The sequence below is a fragment of the Lepidochelys kempii genome, chromosome 1 (genome assembly GCF_965140265.1).
Source record: "Lepidochelys kempii isolate rLepKem1 chromosome 1, rLepKem1.hap2, whole genome shotgun sequence".
Taxonomy (NCBI): Eukaryota; Metazoa; Chordata; order Testudines; family Cheloniidae; genus Lepidochelys; species Lepidochelys kempii.
This window is the reverse complement of record NC_133256.1, coordinates 325,962,801-325,979,526: the sequence shown is the minus strand read 5'-3', so window position 1 is coordinate 325,979,526 and position 16,726 is coordinate 325,962,801.

Genomic DNA, 16,726 nt, shown 5'->3' with positions numbered 1-16,726 from the left:
TCATTTGCTTAATATGATTATCCTACTTGTATGCATGTATCACTTTTGTATCGGAAGTTATAAATATTGACTATGTAGCTGTATTTCACATGTAGTTACACCTGGGTAACACCCACTAGACAAGATGTTTTCATTCTAGATAGCTGGGTGAGGATGGGCCTATTCAGGACAATGAGTCATTAGGAAAACAATAGGCCTTAGGAGAAACTTATCTCCCACCTAGGGAGCCTTCCTGTGAATGCTCCAAACAGCCAGTGAGTGATGGCTCTACAAGGACATGTGATGAGACCACATGTCTCTAGATTCCATATTGGGATGTCAGTAATTTTCCACAGCGGTCTGGGAACTAAGCTTTGAAACAAAGGGTTCCCGCCATATGCAAAAGCTATATAAGGCAGGGAGTGACATCATTTGGGGTTCTTCACTGACTCCCCACCCAAGAAGGCTCCTGGAAACACCTGAGGAACAAAGACTGAACTGGGGGAAGTGCTGGACCCAGGCTAAAGGGACTTTTAGCCTGTGAATGCAGTACCTGGGGATTCCAAGTGCAGCTTGCCCCTTAAGAATCTGCAGCCTGCTTGTATCATCACTTAGGGTGAGAATCTGCTATTCATATCCAATCTATTTCATATATTAAGCTTAGTTTGCATTTTCTGTTTATTTGCTAGGTAATCTGCTTTGATATGTTTGCTATCCCTGATAATCACTTAAAATCTATCTTTTGTAGTTAATAAATTTGCTTATTCTTTATCTAAACCAGTGTGTGGGAATCATAACTCAGGGACAAAAGACTATTGTATATTCCTCTCCACGTAGAGGGAGGGGGTGAATTTTATGAGCTTGCGCTGTTCAGTTCCCTGTGCAGCGCAAGATGGTATAATTTTGGGTTTACACTCCAGAGGGGGTGCGTGCCTAAGGAGCTGGGAGGTGCCCTAGCTGGAGGCTTCCCAGGCAGGGACTGGTCAGAGAGTCTGCCTGCATGTAACTGCAGCTGGGTGTGTCCCTACCTGTATGGTAGTGAAAGTGCAGGCTAGAGAGAGGCCTTTGCAGCTTAGCTCAGAGCAGTATAGTGTAAAAGGGAGCCCAGGCTGGTGAGTCAGGGAGTCTCAGTGGTACCCCAGTTCCAGGTAGCACCCCGGAGGGAACCCATCACAAAAGGATAGCTTAATCTCCATGCCAATTTGATCCTTGTCCTCTCTGCTGAGGCTGGCCAGATGATACCAATAAGTGACTCCTTTCAAGTTTTTTTTTTTCTTTTTCCCTGTAAACATTTGGAACAGAGCTCTGACCAGTGAAAAGATATCAAATAAATTTTGGAATCTAGAGACAGGGGGTTGATATTAAACAGAAACCTAGGAGTTAAAAATAACTATATCCCATTACTAACCATCAGAACCACCCATTCCCTGCTAATCTTTAGACATTTTAAAACCACACTAAAGCACTCCAGAGCAAACATTACCCTTATGATCCTGAAAATACCCAACTTTAAATCTGATCTGGCAAATGAATTAAATGTATATTATTACACTACAACTCTTCCTTACATGTCTTAGTAATTAAGATCTTTCAAGTTCTTTTGCTAGAATAGTTACATGAAGTAAATATTTATACAGTACATAAAATACTATTAGGTTAGGTTACACAGACAGCCAGCAAAAAAAAAAAAGTCTTCAAAAGATGCTGAAAGTTGGAGAAAGAAAGAACCATACCTAGATTGCGATGACATTTCTCAGGACATGCTCAGCATTACTCAAGGCCATTGATAAAATGCATGGTTCATTTGACTGGCAGGAGTCCAAATAGCAGAATCAGAATTTGCAGACATCTTGGTTCTCAACATAATGTGGAACCTGCACGACATTTTAAAGTTCATTTTATCAGAGAACTAACGACTGGCGTAATTCCTCTGAGTTTAGAGGAAATGATTCAACAATGAATTTGGTACACTTATTAGAAAAATATAAATCAGATTATAATTACCAACTTAGAAAAAATCTCTTTCCTTTTGTTTTAGGAAGTGGGAACTTATGAAATAAATGAATGCATGTGCATTCCTTTTAGTCCCAAATACACGGAGACAACAAGCCTTCTATTTATACACAAAAAGAGCAATTCCATATTTCTGATAAAAATAGTAAATATCTCGGTTTCTAAAATTTGTGTTTTCTCTAATGTTGAAAGGTGTAGGCAAGCACAAGCCTGAACTCTACACCCTTCTCTGCATTAGCTGCAGGAATTGTATCCTGATCTCTTTCCCAATGCAAAATATTAACCTTTGCCAAGCACATTATACAGTAATTAAAAAGAGGTTTAGATCCTTTATCAATCAAGATTTCAAAGACATTATAACGGACAGATGCTACTTCAAGCTCAGATGAAAGCTTCACATTATCATGATCTCAATTTATGCACTATATGGTTCTATAACCACATCTAAACTCAGGGAAGATTTAAAAATTGTGGCTTTGTTTGAAAAAGGAGAACTAGTTCCCTGCTTGCAATTAGTAGGTGAAAATCCAGCAGAAGAATTTCACTGATACATGCCTCTTTGAAAAGGAATCTTACATGTGTACTTGACAGGCTGAAAGTGAACCAAGCAGTCTCCAGAGAAAATGAATGAATAGTGGTTGTAGATGAAAAATGATCTTTATATCTCTAGGGAATGAATAATTCCAAAATACAATTTAGGAGTAGGATGACCAATAGGTTACAGCAGCCAGGACTACAGATTTTTTTAAACTTGGGCTGTCTGACCTTTTAATTTAAACCACAAATAAGGAAAAGATGGAGAGTGCCCTTCAACTCCGGAAAGCAACATAAACAAACTATAGTGAATGCAGCTCAGTAGGTTTGTATTAAGTCCTTGTAAGTGAATACATTTCTGATGATTGTGATTATAAATGATGCCTCTAAATGCTAGCATTACAGCCAAAGCTAATTCACTCATGATACATTCATTTAATTATCAGATCTTCTTATGATTTGACTTACTGGTGAGAACCCTCAGCTTCCTGCCCCTCAGAGTCTCAACGCTGATTGGCTGAGCTAGGAACTAAAGCTGGCCCCTTTCTACTCCATCATTTTACCTGACAACTTAGAGAGTTTAACAGGCTGCAGCTCTCCTTTTCCTATAGCAACAGAGAGCTCCTGTCCCCAAGAGCACCTCCTTGCAACTGAGTTTTGATGACCTTTGATCAGGGCCAGATGTTTGATAGATAATCAACTGCCCATATGGTCTCTTTCCTTTTAAATTAGCTTCCCATATGTAACCTTTCTGCCATTTGGAGTGGGCAGCAAGAAGGGCCAGGTTCATTATCTAGGGATTCCTTTTTAACAATATAACACAGAACCAGCTCAAGCCTCCACCCAGTAACCTAACCTAAAATTGCACATAACTCTCTGGGCACCTTTAAGAGGTGATACTTTCCCTCTCACAAGCACAGAGTCTGAGTGTAGTAAGTTACTTTTATTTAAAAAGTAATTTAGCAATAATTTCAGAAAACAGCATAAGAAGGATTCATAAACACAAAAGCATGAGCAAAACACCCACCCCAGAGTACACTGGGCAATGTCTTTTGCTTCAGATTCTTGAATCCAACACCAAAGTTCTTGTAGTATGCCTCCCACCTTAACACCCCATTCACAGTTGTTGTACCTGGTCAGTCTGGCTGCTTGCTTCTCCCGCTGGCTGCTCCCACCAGTCAGCTTCTGCTGCTACCTGCCTTTTTGCTGTGACCTCTGCAGGTCAGTCTCCTGAGGTTCCACCCAACTCTTAGTGCTTGTCAGCTCTTAGCAGGCTGGGCAGAAATGCTGTCCCACCACAAGTGATTTCAGCTCTTAGTGAGCACTTAACAAAGCAAAAGACTCCTAATGGGGCCTATTTAGCTCTATCTTTGAACAGAGAAGAGGAACAGGTTAAACCAAACTAGGGACCCTTAGTCAGAATCCACACTTCCTGGCAGAGACAACTGTCTCTACCCCCTCTTACTTTCACAGAGGTCTGGCATTCGAGCCACTGGCTTAGCGAGTTCCTTTCACCTCAGGGTGACCCCCTCAATTGGGACAGGTTAAGCACAGTTCTGCTCCCTTTTACTCATACAATAAAGATAACAATATTGATAACATTTCACTACCCTTGCATTCAGTACTAAAGTGATTTGTAACCCAACACCAGCCAAAGTTGATCACTTTGAGCAACACAGCTTCTGTCAGCTGGATACCTACACAGAATAGGTGTGTTCATGTAAATACAGTTTGCTCCTGAAGTCTCTCCCCCTCCCAAACTAGCTGCCAGGGGAGCGCTCATTCAGAACTTGCTTACACATATGTAGCCTGGGCCCAGACCCCCTTAAAGGGACCAGCAACTACATGACACCTCTGCACTGACATTCATTAGTCTACATGGAATATGGGAGCTATTTATCTAGATTCTTCAGTTATTATCACCATAGTATCTGAAGGCAAAGTATCAGAGTGTCATTTTTCCTATGGGGAGGCAATCTCTCTTCCCTCTTAACAAGAGCCTGACTTTATTGTTTTAATTCAGTATAAAGGAGCATGAGTATGGGGGAGCGTAGAGCTTGTTTACACTAGAAGGTTGTACTGCTTGAGCTCTACTAGTATAGTTAAACCGGTATAATTCCCCTAATATGGACACAGTCATAACAGTATAAAGGTGCTCTTTACCAGTATAACTAGTCCATTACAGGGAGGGGAATAAGCCATCTCAGTGTAGAGCCCTTTTATAAAGATATAACTGTGTCCACACTAGAAGATATTGTGGGACAACTATTTTGGTGAAAAGAAAGAAATGCATCCCTAACCAAAATAGTTATATCAGTACAAAAAGTTGTGTGCAGACCAGGCCTTTAAACACTAGCAGACACCAGAATGAAGGTTGCTTGCACAACCATTCCATTGTGCATATGTGTTATGATACAGATTCCCAAGTGTGGCCTTGGGGTTAATTCCCCTCCCCTCCCTGCAAACTACCAAGGAAAGTGGTGGTTTCTCCATCTCTTGATGTCTTCTAATGAAGACTAGATGCCTATCTGGAGTGTGCTTTGGTCCAAAACTATCTACTGTGCTATACAGGAGGCTTGTGATATGCAGGGGGGTCAGATTAGATGATCTAATGGTCTCTTCTGGCCCTAGAGTCTAGAAATCTCTGAAAAACTGAGTGTGACACACTAAGCAGCCTCTGATGTTTTCATATATAGCCTGCTTGATGCCCAAAACTAACAATGAGTGAGTGGCATGATACAGGGGGAGCAGCTCAAACATCAAAAGGGGCTGGCCAGGGGCAGGACATTAGCCCTGCAGGGCAGGGGTGGGTGTGGCAGTGACATCACAAGAGCCTGTTGCAGGGTTTCAGTTTATTGGTCAAAGGAGGTCGGGAAGCGGTGACTTCACAGCCGGACCCTGACAACGGCCAGGCAGGAAAAGGCTGCAGGGCAGGAGCACTCTGAGACCCTCAGGGCATGCTGCGGCGAGTCTCTTCTCAAGGTCTCTTCTTGAGGACTGAAAGAGAATTCAGGTTCCCATACATGAGGGTGAGGTGGAGCCTTTTTGGATTTTTCCCATTTCCCAGTACTAATTTTGCTGGAAAACTGACATCCCTGTTGGGAAGGTAAGAGCCTCAGCGAGGTTTGGTACCTATTCAGCCTGATCCATCTGGTGCCAGCCAAATTCTAGGCATGGAAATCACTAGGTTAATGTGGCAGAATTTTTTCCCGACCTAGGCCTTTGTCCCTTAAAATCACTGGGGACATTGGCCTTTATCTTTTATGGTTTCTCTTTTCCCTGCTTCCCTTCCCTCCCTCTCCAGCCCTCACTGTGGGAGGCCCTCAGACGGAGGTGGGAATGGAAAAGTGCTCTGACAGTGATCCTTCTCTGGTGACCTGAACCATCCTTTGGTCCATCTGGAGGGGACCCTCAGTTTCCTGCCCCTCAGGGTCTCAATGCTGATTGGCTGAGCTGGGGATCTAGTGACAGGAAGGAGACTCAGGACTTTATTGTTCTCTTTTAAGACCAAGCAAATAAGCCATAACCAATCATATTCTTGATGAATTTTGCTGCTTCTCTCCATTAATTTTCCCTGAGCAGTTCATGATTCTCTCTAATGTTCTAGTACTTCTCAAATACTTGCTGAATAATTACTGTGAACAGTTGTTGGTTTGTAGCTCTTTTGAAATCACTTTATTCTGATCATACAGTGTATGAAATTCAAGATTGATGGTTAGTTTGAAAGTCAGGACTCCTGGGTCCTATTCACAACCATGCCACTGACTGGCTGTGTGATGTAAGACAAGTCCCTTCACCTTTCTCAGCCTTAGTTTCTCCTTCTGTCAATTAGGGATAACAATCCTCTCATACCTACCTCATGGTGGATGGAGATAGGGGAGCCATGAAGATCCATTTGAGAGTGTCACTAGTCGCAGTGTATAATATGAGGTGTCCTATCATGTTGTATCATGGCAGATTATGATGTAATGCAGTAGAACCACATTTATCCAACCCTTATTGTCTGGCTCTCCACGTTAACCAAACAATCAGCACACAGAGGTCCAGAGGCAGTCAATTTTTCCTGTGACCACAAGGTGGCGCTGCAGCCTCGCACCTTCCTATTTGGATTATCCAAATTATTGATTATCTGATTTGGCCCAAGTCCCAATTAAATTTGATAAATGGGGTTCAGTGGTATAATAGTCGAAGTAGTCTATTTTATTTGTATTTTATTAATTTTAAATAATTAAGAGGAGCAACTACTTAGCCCAGACTGAAGCAACTTGTCTAGTTTTCCAGATCGAAGTATCTCCTCTGTGTGTATAATGAGATAATTTAATGGTATATGTAGGGCCCTACCAACTTCACAGTCAATTTTGGTCAATTTCACAGTCCTAGGATTTTAAAAATCGTCAATTTTATGATTTCAGCAATTTAAATCTGAAATTTCATGGGGTTGTAATTGTAGGGGTCCTGACCCAAAAAGGAGTTGCGGGGGGGTCGCAGGGTTATTGTGGCGGGCAGGTTGTGATACTGCTACACTTACTTCTGCGCTGCTGCTCGCGGGTGCTGCCTTCAGAGCTGGGCGCCTAGCCAACAGCAGCTGCTCTCTGGTTGCCCAGCTCTGAAGGCAACACAGAAATAAGGGTGGCAATATTGTGACCCCCCCCTCAAATAACCTTGTGACCCCCCCGCAACTCCCTTTTGGGTCAGTGAAAAGGTTCCCCAAATTGAGAAACATTGGTATCCCCTGTGAAATCTGTATATACAGGGTAAAAGCACACAAAAGACCAGATTTCATGGTCCATGACGCGTTTTTCATGCCCGTGAATTTGGCAGGGCCCTAAGTATATGACAAACAGGAGGAGATGTTTTTGTTCTGCAAAAAAATATTTTTGCTAAGAATTTTCAACCAAATCGACTTATGATTTCAAAAAACAAACTTGTTTAATCTTAATAGGATTTTCCAACAGAAAATTGTTTCAATGAAAATTTCCCACCATCTCAATTCCTGAGGTCTATCCCTGCCTCTGGGGGATTTGTTGTCTGTTGGTTAGCGCAAGAGTGAGAACTGTTAGTTTTTCTCTCTGACTGTACCATTGCATTGCTGTGTGACCTGGGGTAGGTCTGCTGTGTGACCTGGGTTCCCCTACTGCCCCCTTCTCTGTATCTCAGGATTCCAATCTGTTCAATGGGAAGGGGACACTGCTGTAACTCCTGGCAGTAGTGAGTCTGGGTGAGATAATGGGCATTAAAACACTTTGTGAATGAGAAAGGGTTGTTTCAAGGTGTTGAGCACCAAGGCATTTTAAAAATTGCTAAAATGTCTAGTCTAGGAAACAAGAAATGGCCGGAGACAAATTTTAACCATCGGTTTCTGACTCAGCTTTTTGTACTTAACAAACCAGGTGCTGTACACCAGTTCTCTTCTGAGATCTTAGAAAAATAATATCTTCAGATCCATTAACAAGATAGTACCTATGTTTAAAAAAGGGAACAAAGAGGACCTGGGGACTTACAGACTAGTCAGTCTCACTTTGATACCTGGAAAGATACTGGAACAAATTATTAAACAATCAGCTTGTAAGCACCTATGGTTATAAGGGCCAGTATGCATGGATTTGTCAAGAACAAATCATTCCAACTCCATTTTCTTCTTTGTCAGGGTTACTGGCCTGGTGGATGCGGGGAAGCAATAGACTTGATATATCTTGGTGTTAATAAGGCTTTTGACACAGTCCCACATGACAGTCTCATAAGCAAACTGGGGAAATGTGGCTTGGATAAAATTACTATAATGTGGGTACAGAACTGGTTGAAAGACCATACTCAAAGAATAGTTACCAATGTTTGGCTGTCAAAGTGAGAGAGCGTATCTAGTGGGTTTCTGCAGGGATTAATCTGGGTCCAGCACTATTTGATATTTTCATTAATGATTTGGATAATGGAGTGGAGAGTATGCTTACAAAATTTGCAGATGACAGCAAGCACTTTGGAGCATAGGATTAGAATTCAAAACGCCCTTGCCAAATTGCAGAATTGCTCTGAAGTCAACAAAATGAAATTCAATAAAGACAAGTGCAAAGTACTTCACTTAGGAAGGAAAAGGCAAATACATGACTACAAAACGAAGAGCCTGATGTCATCCTGCCATGAATCCTTACCAATTGCCTGTATTGGAATGTGAATGAGAGAGGCAAGGATACTGTTTGCAGTTTGACAGGTTCTTGTTCTCTTGCAGCAGGAGGACATCATGGCCAAAGTAATGCACCAGTTCCACACCATCAAGTTCCTTTTGCCAGCTGCCTGAGGTAGTGCAGGGGCTGTGCCTCTTGGGACGCCTGTGTTGGAATGTATGAGGGGTTAGATAGAAGCCCTGGGCCACTGTGATCCCACCCCACTGAAACTGTAGGACCTGCTCCAGATGGAGGAGGAATGTGGTGAAGCAGAGAAACCACCCACCCGTACAGAAGGGGATAAGGAGAGCCTTTGGGCCCAGCCAGCCCTGCATCATTATACTGCAGCTAATGCCAGGTGTGTATGGGAGAGAAAAGGAGAGAACCTGACTCAGTTTGGGGCTGACTGGTGAAGAGACAGGAGCTAGCTGCCTCCCCACCTGAGGGAAGGATCAGTAGCCTGCCAGGCAAGGCAGCCACCAGGAACCCAGCACTGTCTTCTGGATCAAAGGAGATGGAGAAAGAGTCCTAGGAGCACCTGGCCTTAGAAGAACCTGGGTGACAGATGTGCACCAAATGTAGACTTCCCCTTGGGAGATCTCCTACTCTGGGGCTAACTTACACAGGACCCTGGGCTGGAACCTGGTGGAGCAGGAGGTCCTGGGTTCCCCTACTGCCCCCTGCCTTAAACACTGAGGCACCTTGACCACAGAAGCAGGAGGCAGGAAACCAGATACCGGAAGCCAGGCCCATCGAGGCCCAGGCAGATACCCAGCTACCTGAAGACGCCCAAGGGAAGACAGAGATGCTGAGAGCTCCACAGGCTGAGAAACTGGAGACCCCAGAAACACCCAGACCGCCACATCGGGAGACAGGGTAGGAGGTAGCACAGGAGTACTATACATAGCTTTTGGTTCTATAACAGTAGTGAAGTCAGCATGTTTCAGTAGGATCCCCGCTGACACAGTAACGAGAGTACGTATCACTGACAGGGGCCTGGGCTGGGACCTAGTGGATTAGGGAGGGCCTTCTGGGTGGTGGCCCATCTTCCTACCGCCGTTAAACTGTACTATACTGACTCTGGCGATTAGGCCACACAACTCCAACCGAGAGGGCAGCTATAATGACTCTGGCCATTGGGCTACGTGGTCCTAAGGGAGAGGCTCCCTATATTGACTCTGGCCATTAGCACACAGTCCTGAGGCAGAGGGCAGTCATATTGACTTTGGCCATCGGGCCAAACAGCCCTGAGGGAGAGGGCAGCCATATTGACTCTGGCAATTAGGTAACATAGCCCTGAGGGAAAGGGCCCCTATATTGACTCTGGCCATTGTGCCAGGTGGCCCTGAGGTTAAGGGCAATCAGCTGGACTTAGCCGTGGGACTGCAATGCCCTTGCCCTGCCCAATAGGAGAAAGGTGTGTATTCGCATAGCAACTTCCTCTTAAAACTTCAGGTGTTAAACATAAATCCTGCAGCAAGACTCTGACTCCAACCTGAAAGGTGATCTGGGTAGATAAACCCCTTTTCCTTCCCTTGGAGAGGATAGAGATGTTTTAAACCCTGAATCAATGGTCTGTCACTCACAGGCAACATGTGGGTTGAGGACCCTTTCTTTTGTGGGGATGTTGGACTGTATGCATTGTATTGGACTCTGTTAATTCAGAAGGGGGCTAATTTCAATTGGTGAAATGGCCCCATGGGTCAAGTCTACCAAAAGGTGGACTACCACAGCCCTGGAGGGATTGCTAGTAAGGAAGGGCAGCGACAGGGGAGAGTTGATACCCAGTGACGTGACTATTAGGTGGCACCACAGCCAGCTGTTTCAACAAATGACCACCCAGGACCAACAACAGGAGACACAACAGCAGCAGCAGCTAATCAGGAGTTGGCAGTGCAGCAATAAGGACAGCAACAACATGTCATCCAACAAATAGTGACCCTTTTACAACTTCAGGTGTCTAATGTAAATCCTTCAGCAAGACCTTCAAACACCACTCCAGCTCGAACATTCTGATAAAACTCACAAAGAAGAGGACAGAAGATGACCCAGAATACATCCTCATCACCTTTGACCAGGTTGCCATGGCAACACAATGGTCACCTGAGCACTAGGCTATTCTATCGGACGGGTCCTAACCAGGGTAGGGTGAGTGGGGCAGCAGCTCCTGGCACAGATCTGGGAGGGGGCAGAAAAATGGAGCAGAAAAATGATGAAAAAATGAGAGAGGCTTGAGCCCTGCAGCGGGATGGAGATCCCGATGGTCCAGCAGGACCCACTGCCATAATAGCAGGAGTGGGATAAAAATTCAACAAATAATGGGGGAGCGGGTGAGAGTGGGAGTGGGTATTGTGGGGCAGGATGGGAGCAGGATTAAAAAACACTTCTCCTGTGAGGCAAACAACATGAACATCCCAGCCAGCAGCTGCCGGTCTCTCGCCGCCCAGCTCTAAAGGTAGTGTCACCGCCAGCAGCAGCACAAAAGTAAGGGTGGCAATACCATACCATACCATGCAACCTTCTGTGCTGGTACTTGAGGTGGCATTGCCTTCAGAGCTGGACACCTGGCCAGTGGCCTACACTCTCTGGCCACCCAGCTCTGAAGCAGGGCCGCCACCAGCAGCAGCTCAGAAGTAAGGGCAGCAATACCATACCATGCCACCTTTACTTCTGTGCTGCTGCTGGCAGCAGCCCTGCCTTCAGTGCTGTGTAGCCAGGCAGTGGCCACCGCTATCCAGCTGCCCAACTCCGAAGGCAGCGCCCTGCCAGCAGCAGCATGGAAGTAAGGGCGGCAATATCATACCCTGCCACCTTACTTCCTCACTGCTGCTGCTGGCAGCAGTTCTGCCTTCACAGCTGATCAGCCATCCATTGGTCACAGCTTCCAGCCATCCAGCTGTGGATGGATGAAAACCCAAGAGTGCTTTTGCTGGAAGAAAGACCCACTGAGGGCCTGATCTTGCATGGTGGCCCAGATCCTTTAGCAATGTTGATGGCTCTGACTACAACCTGAAAGGTGATCTGGGTAGCAGATGCCTGTAAAGGTTGTACTGGTGCAGTTCACACAGATCCTCCTGGTTGTGGGACAGGAGTGGTTGTTGTGACCTAGACCCAAGATATTGGCTGATATGATGAGCCTGGTGGAGAATTATAAGGCAGCTGATAAATCTTTGAGGCCTGAAGCCGCCTATCTCAGCGGACTGCTTCCTGCAGATCTATGGGCCAGATGAGGAGGGCAGCCTATGAAAAACCATGTAACTTGCCCAAATCCACAGACAACCACAGGTGGCAAGTTCCTGGCAATCTGGCCTCGCGTGGACTATAAGGCCATGGAAAAGCCTGATCCCAAATGAGGGCCCTCTGTGGGCATCCATCTTCCCTTAGATGATCAGGGGGCTGAAGGCAGTATCTCAGTGGGAAGCTCCTTTGTTTGTGGATAGCCTGGTTATTTCCACTGTGACTGCCCCTTCACGGACTGCAATTATTGGCAGCTGTGGACGGCAGACACCAGGGCTCGGAAAAGAGGCCTGGCTAAGAGGTTAGTCCCAGTGCAGGTTATTTGGATAGATGTACCAGGACTGCAGCCATACATTAGTTAGGAAACAGTGAGCAGGGTTTGTAGACATCCTTGGAGACACCATCTATCTCCAGTGCACACATGGTGATGTATGCCTGTATCCCAGTGTGTGGATGAGTCCCATTGTATTTGTGCCAAAGCTTGATGGATCAACTAATTTTTCCATCAATTTCCAGAAAATAAATACACTATCAGAATTAAACATATATGCTATGTCTAGACTGGATAAGTTACTGGAGAGATTAGGGGCCACCACTTTGTCAGGTCAAGAGTGGTATTGGCAGATTCCTTTGACATCCCCACTCACAAGAAAAGACCTTATTCTCCACCTCATTCAGTCAATAGCAATACAAGACCATACTATTTTGGCATTCATGTATCCACCACCACCTTACAATACCTGATGGGCTGGATACTCCAGTCTCATGGACAACATGCCACAGTCTACATCAATGGTATTGTCATTTACAGCTATAGTGGAAATGACCATTGAGGTCATCCAATTAATCCCCTTTCAAGGGCAGTAACTAGTCTGCAAGAGACAACTGGTTGTTATGGACATGATATGAAAATATAGGACTGTGGGCCAATCTCATCGGCTTCCTAAAGACCTCTTGGACCAGGAGCGCATGTGGAGAAATAAACAGTAGAAATAAATGTTTAAAACCTATCTTAAGACACTGTTTTTATTAAACATCTGAAACAAAGGGGGAATGGAAATGCATAGTATATTGCTATATTTTTAACCAGAACTAGCTATTAATATAATAGTTTCCAAAGTTTTCAATGTGTTGTCAGCCAGTCTCTTATGAATGATAGCTACTGTTAGAGCATAACATATGATATGTTTTCAATAAACTATTCTAGGGATGGTTTTTGTGCATCTTGGACGCAAGAGGAGAAATAATGTCAAAAGTCAAATGACTACAGACACCCAAATGTATGAAATAGTCCCCCCTGGAAATATGGACCTCAATTTTCCAAATGAACTTTGAATATGTCAGGTTTTGGCTTCCCGATATATGACACCAGAAGATGATCTGAGTTTCAGTGTGCATGAACCCGCTTCCCATGCTCAGCTCTTTCTGAAAATCAGGCCCCATTAAAGGTGTCTAAAGAAGTGAGATAAGTATGCTTGTTGAAACTGGTACCTCTGACCCTGGGAATTTTTGTAAGGTTCACAAGTAGCTGACATCCTTACTCAACAATTCTAACCAAACAGGTTGGACAATCACAAATATTCCTCAACATACTCCTGTAAAAATGGCATCTTTCTGACAATTCTAATTGAAGGGTTGGTGCTCCTCAATAAATAGGACATTTAATACCTCCTCCCCTCACTCCTGCCCACTGATCCATGTGTTTACATAAAAGATATAATGATAATATCAACTAGACCACAGTGATCCATATGCCTCAGCCCCAACCAGGACTGGTACAGTAGCAACAGTCAGAGACAAGAGATGCCTAGAGGCTGTTTTAAAATGGTTTGGACCTCCTAAAGTGCTTCTGCCAGACATAGTATCAATAGTATTTAAAAGAAGCTTGAAAGATTCATTGATCCTGCTCAGTGATATATTATCATGACAGTATAAAATTGTAGGAAAATTCTCAGCTCTTTTATGAGCAGCAGAAGATTGTGAAAAATAGTTGGAGGGGTGGTATCAAATTTTTAGGAAGAGTTTTTAGTCTTCCTCACACTTCAGGTATGTCTGTACCTTATTTCTCTGGGATGAGACCATTTTTACTATGGTGCAAGTCCAGAGGTATAGGAGGAAACGGTAAGATCATAACCTTCTACTATCTTTAATAGTGGGCTTTGCAGTAGCCAGTTGATTTTTGCTATTTATAATAATAGATCTGTAGTTAAATTTTGCATTCTTCCCATCTGCGTACTTGACCACACTAGGCCCACAGCTTGTGCAGATCCTCAAAACCATGCATTTGCATAGCATCCCTCTGGAGAGCTGCACCTGAGCTCAGAACCTACTCCTGGCAGCAGCTCCACATAACTGGGCTTGATGAAGGACGATTCAATGAAGGCTGAAAGGAATCTTCTCCCAAAGGCTCTGGAGTGGTAGTGATACAGTACTTACCTCTTCTGCACCAGGGTAAAGCGGCCAGTATATCTGCATAGCGGTGGATCCATCATTCCTATCAATGCACCTCTCACTACTCATCTCTGCCCTGACAACCAAAGTGTGCTGTACAGGTATGCAGAGGGTGCTCTTGCACAGGCTCAAACACCCTGCTCTCTGAGCAGCAGAACCACACTAAGTTCTTCCTTATCTCCCGCTGTGGAGGAGGGGATAAGATCCAGACATTGGTACATGTTAAAGAACAATAACAAAAGGGAAATATTGTGGTGCTTGGGTACTACATTCTTTTACTATCCCTTTTGCTTTTAATTTTGAAAACAAATTAAATCAAACATGTCTAAAGCCTGTGATGTAGTTGAAGATGAAGGGCCAGAGTGTGGTTCCTTTACACTGGTGTAGGTCTATGGAGGCTCCACTGATTTCAATGAAAGGTTTCTGGGTTTGTATTGCTGTGAAAGAGATCTGAGTGTTTAGTATGATGATTAAAATGTAACCTGTTTTTTTTCCAAATCAGAAATAAAGTCTTAATTTAATACACACACACGAGAGAGAACGGGGTACCTGTTTTTTTCTAATGCCTGTATAATTAAAGAAACAGCTCAAGTAATTTGTTGAAATGTACCCTCCCCAAGAAAAATCACCTTTGGGCAGAGAGATTTAACAAGAGAAATTATAACTCCAAAAGCTAATTTTAAAAGACAACTATGAAGGAGTGAAAACAGGGAGTTGGAATATAACGGTACTTTCAACCTATGTTTATGTTGGCTTTCCCTCTCACGCTGACTCATATAATAGGATATTCCAATTCTTAGGATCTGAAGGAATTAAGCACAGTCTCACATATTTTTAAAATGCACTGTTTATTTCCTGTTTACCTAGCTACGGCAGATACTTTTCCCTCTTATGCAATCTTGCAAATAAGCTTTTATTTGGAGTGGATTAGGGTGTGTTATAAAAAGACGTATAGCAATTTAATAGCTGAAGGTTCAATAACCTACAAGATGAAAAATTAAAGTATCATGTCATTCAGGAAACAAAGACATACTATGAACTCAACAAAGGAGAAGATATATCCCCTTCGTTCCTCTGGGAGGCATTTTAACCTGTGCTAGAGGGCCAAATAATATCACACTCTGCCCATAAAAGAACAAGGAAGAGGCAGTTAACAAAAGATTTGGAGTTAAAGGTAATATCGCTCTCGAGACCTTTTCACATGAACCCAACAAAAAACTTTTGCTCAGCTAAATTCTTCTTGGGATGCACCGAATTGCCTACCACAAACCAACTCAGCAGAACTATGCACTCTTAAAGAACAAATTCGGTGTAGGTGCGAATAAGCCTAGTAAACAACTTATCCTTTGTCTGGCTCTTCCTTTTTTTGTCTTGTCTATTTAAGCCCCAGTCCTGCAACTGACCGCACCAGGGCAGACTGCTGCTCCATAGAAGTCAATATTATTGGGCTTTGCCTGAGTGCAGCAGTCTGTCTGCATGCTATTAATGGCAGAACAGGGCCTAGAATGTAAGTTCTTCCAGGTAGGGACTCTCTCTTACTATGTGTGACTGTGGTGCCCTGATCTTGGCTGGGGCCTCTTGGTGATACTGCAATACAAACAGTAGATAAATAATAAACAAATGGCTAGGGCTGTCAAGCAATTAAAAAATTAATTGTGATTAATCGCACGATTAAAAATATTAATCGCACAATTAATCGCATGATTAATTGCACTGTTAAACCATAATATAATACCATTTATTTAAATAGTTTTGGATATTTTCTACACTTTCAAATATATTGATTTCAATTACAACACAGAATACAAAGTGTACAGTGCTCACTTTATATTTATTTTTATTACAAATATTTGCACTATAAAAAGTAATAGTATTTTTCAATTCACCTAATACAAGTACTGTAGTGCAATCTCTATCATGAAAGTTGATCTTACAAATGTAGAATTATGTACAAAAAATAACTGCATTCAAAAATAAATCAATGTAAAACTTTAGACCCTAGAAGTCCACTCAGTCCTACTTCTTGTTCAACCAATCGCTCAGACAAACAAGTTTGTTTAAATTTGCAGGAGATAATGCTGCCCGCTTCTTGTCTACAATATCACCTGAAAGTGAGAACAGGCATTCACATGGCATTGTTGTAGTTGGCATTGCAAGATATTTATGTGCCAGATGCACTAAAGATTCCCTTCATGCTTCAACCATCATTCCAGAGGACATGCAGCCATGCTGATAAAGGGTTCTGCTCAATAACCATACAAAGCAGTGCGGACCGACACATGTTCATTTTCATCATCTGAGTGAGATGCCACCAACAGAAGGTTGATTTTCTTTTTTGGTGGTTCGGGTTCTGT